Genomic DNA, 4,125 nt, shown 5'->3' with positions numbered 1-4,125 from the left:
CATTAGTACATGCTAACGATATTCAAAAAGTACATACCTCAAAGAAAACGATGACGCGAGTTATCGTCTCTAACGTTCGAGGACTACAAAAAACACTCGGATTGTAGGCAACAGTTTACTTCCTGGGATTAGTGACGTAGATAAGACCAACATTATCATAGTTCAGCCCTCTCTGCTTTGCTTGGGTACGCCCTCAAAGACGGGGGTGGGGTGGGGAGCGCCGAGTCAGAAGAGAGCTAAAATGGCGGAGGTTGGGAGTCCCTGCTTTTACTCTGTTTGCAAACTCTTGTTTCATTGTTTAAGCGATTAAATCTCTCGAGTAGACGCTGTCTCTTTAGATGCGAGGGCAAAATAGCACTTTATGGACTTCCACAGAGGACATCATGTTTAATACGGTTCCGGAAAAATCCAGTCAGAAGTTGTTCACGAAGTTTTCACAATAACTGCTTCTCATGAACCGAAGCTGGATTTGCGCGACGTCTCCTCTTGAAAGTTGGATTACTGTGCACTTCTTGATCACAGGCTGTAAGTATTCACGTTTATTATTTGCCTTTTACTGTACGTTACGTAACCGGAGATTAACATAATGTGCGTGTAGAGCTAAGCTTGCAAGCTAATTGTTTTGTGTTGTAATACTGTATTTCATAAACAACGTACCATATTTACACACGTGTATGTTGAATTATGCAGGCTTTCGTTTTTTTTTATCGATGTTGGTTTAGACATGTTTACAAACTTGCTAAGTTGCTAAGATAAATACAAATACAAATGCCAGCTAAACTGTTACCGGTAAAATTTGTTCTCATGATCAAACTCAAGAAACTCTAAGTAACAAGTTACAGATGATTTGTTTAAAGTTATATGTATTTTACTGTTGTATTTACTTGAAGCTTTCTTAGATTTTGAAACGAAGTAAACACGTAATGTGTGTTGCTAATGTTGGGCCATGTAATATGTAATACATTTACGTTTTAATGAATAGTCTAACGATTTATAGTCGTTGTACTCTATTGTTATAATATGTCTTTTTGACTGAATACATGTTTGTTTTATTTGTCCTTCTACACTGTATGCAAACATGCAACATCATTACACACAGTACAAGGAGTCAGACTGGCATATGAGGAGCAAAGGTGTGTAACACATATGATGTATTTAGCTAGTGAAACCACTACCAGTCTTAAATGTATAACTGATGATGACAAAGTTTTTTTTCTCTGCATAATAATAGGAACCCAGGCAGTAGCATCGTTTCACAATGTTTCCATCACCATCATCAGTGGATGCCTTTGCCGTCCGTAGCCTGAGATTTCAGATTTGCAGCAAAAAAAATTGATTTTCTCATTTATTGGAATGCTGTGCAGGTATTTAAGTATTTTAGTAACTGTGTTAAATAAAGTAGTATTTACTTTTACAATAAATTAATTGCTTGTTTATATTTTACAGGTATTTGTACCTTGCAGCCATCCATTACAATGTCACCAAGCCGTAACAAAAGCAGGAGAGGGAAAGTACAAGGCTATGTTCCCAAAACACAAATGACATACCGTAAGCAGTAATGTTTTATTTCAAATACATTCGTAATTAAAAACTTAATGTATGAAGCAGGGAAATAAATTATCAAAACAAAAGATTTATTGACTGCAATATTTGTACAGTTATGTGGATGATGTGATCAGGCTTGTGTTTGCTGAGGTATTTGAAGATAAGCTGAAGGAAACCCCGATTCCAATGGACCTGGCATCACAGTTTGAGAGACCTTCAAAGGAGGACGTGATTGCATGCCATCTTCAGTGCAGGGGTCGTCGAAAGCCAAAATTGTGACCGATCTGATCAGGAAGCTCCAAGCGTATCTGGAGAACAACACACGACAGGATGATAACCTTATAGTGTCGTCTTAGATAGCACCAGCTGACAAAGCTTTGATATGCCATTTATCTGAATAGATAGCTGTAAGAAATGAATTGAACAATTTTTGAAACAAGAGCACAATATGGTTACTAAAGTATGTTTATTTATATATTGTTTAACATTTAAATATATATTTGTAATAAATAAAAAAAAACTTTTGACTGACTATTATATTTTCTTTAAAGTTGCATCTTTTGTTCTTTTGGGTACTTTGTTACTATAATGATACTTTAGTGTTATTGGTTTAAAAATGTAATAAAACTTATTCTAGTCCTTCACCTCAAAGGCTTATAGTCGGTACAATAAATGTTCTGTGTGTAGGGATTTAGACAATTTGTGCAAAACCTGGATGATGAATCACGCAGGTAAGAGGCCCTGGAACATGTTGCATTCTCCTTAAAACCTAATAAGTAAAAACATAGCACTTTTAAGTAAGCAGTTTTTCATAATAAACTTTACCATAGTGAAATAATGTAGAACATTAATTTCAATTAATACTTTCTTTGTGCTACATTTGGTGTTTCCATATAGTTTGCACAGTAATATAGTATGTAACAGTCTTTTATAATAAAGTTTACAATAGTAAAATAATGTTAATAAGTGAAATAGTTTTATAATCATTTCAACAAATACTTTCTATGTGCTACATTTGGTGTTTCCATATAGTTTGCACAGTAATATAGTATGTAAGCGGTCTTTTATAATAAAGTTTACTATAGTAAAATAATGTTAATAAGTGAAATAGTTTTATAATCATTTCAAATAAAACCTTCTATGTGCTACATTTGGTGTTTCCATATAGTTTGCAAAGTAATGTAGTACGTTATAATTACCTTTTGGATGTCTTTGCAACACATTTTTGTCTTCGTTTAGCATTCTGGCAGAGCTAAGGACACCTAAAAAAGTTAAATCCAATCGCGTTCATTGACGGAGATCGTTTACATCGTAACGGCCGTCTGAACTCTCTGGATCGAGTTTGAAGTGGTAAGGCAGTACAGACACCATCGTTTATAGAGAAATATAGCGCTTGTTTACGATGCCTCTGAGGCTGTGACTCTCAGTCAGAATCTGTGTCAACCCACGCGTAGTCAGGGGCGTAACCTTTCAAACACACGCCGAACCCAGTTGACCAATAACAGTTGAGTAGTCATCTGACCAATCCGAATACACTAGACATTTTGGGAGGCGGAGACAGGAACTAAACCGAGCGTTTTCCAGACATGCAGAAATCGGTGAGGTATGTAAGCAATTTATAAGACTCACAGTGCATTAGTTCAAGTTTTAATAACATGTATGTACTATGGGATATTGCAATAACGTGCTAACGTGCCAATTTATTAGCATAATTGGTGCTCTTTAACAGCACCGGTGACAGGTAACCAATATATCCAGCCACACTGCTCCATTAGTCAATACAATGGATTGTTTTAATGAAATGTCAAATAATTATTTTAAATGTATTTATTTATGATTTATTTTCTTTTGAATTAACCCATTATATTACCGATATATGGTGGTGATTTATAATCCTAAAATTACTTATTACCTTTGTCTGCATAAACTGTTTAAAATTAAGTAGTGCATTTACATTGCATCTCGTCTCGTTTCTGTCACGTGATAGAGGTTTGTTGACAACGATATTTAGTAAATTTTCGTTGACGAAAGCAACACTAGACAGCACCCCCTTACCTTCAAATGCTTATACAGACTTATGTACCATCTATATCCCTGCGCTCTGCCATAAAGTGACGTCTTGTGGTGCCATCCCAAAAAGTGAAAAAATCGCTATCACTTACCTTCTCTGGATCTGTATCATATCTGTGGAATGATCTGCAAGTTGTAACAAGATCTGCTGATTCTGTAGTCGTCTTTAAGAATTGGCTAAAAACCAGTAGAGGCCGGTGACTTGTTTTTCGAGGGCGCACACATGAATGTAGCTGCGTGGCTCATCCATTCAAAATATGTGTTTGCCGCGTCATGTAAACTTATGTGCATCAGTGTGATGTCAAAATATGAGCCTGCAGCAGAGCTTCGAATTGAGTTTATGATAAAAGAGACGCTTTTTTATTCTTTGCAGTTGGATTGCTTTTTTCCATTTAACAGTTTATAATAGTTATGCAAAACACATATGAACAGTTTTAACACAGGTTATACACGAATATTCTACTTGATGCGTGTGATAAATAAAAAAGTGGAATTGCAAAGTTGTGTCAT

General features: G+C 35.6%; 1 long non-coding RNA gene across 1 annotated transcript; it reads left to right on the top strand.

Moving 5' to 3' along the window:
• Nucleotides 1–1,056: 1,056 nt before the first annotated feature.
• LOC141281506 (uncharacterized) lies at nt 1,057–2,000 on the top strand. Its single transcript, XR_012335867.1, has 4 exons — nt 1,057–1,133; nt 1,232–1,364; nt 1,447–1,548; nt 1,659–2,000. It is a non-coding gene; the product is annotated as an uncharacterized lncRNA (long non-coding RNA).
• Nucleotides 2,001–4,125: the final 2,125 nt, after the last annotated feature.

This window comes from Paramisgurnus dabryanus, chromosome 23, assembly GCF_030506205.2.
Source record: "Paramisgurnus dabryanus chromosome 23, PD_genome_1.1, whole genome shotgun sequence".
NCBI lineage: Eukaryota > Metazoa > Chordata > Actinopteri > Cypriniformes > Cobitidae > Paramisgurnus > Paramisgurnus dabryanus.
The sequence above is the reverse complement of the archived record's forward strand: the minus strand, read 5'-3'. Positions and strand labels throughout refer to the sequence as shown.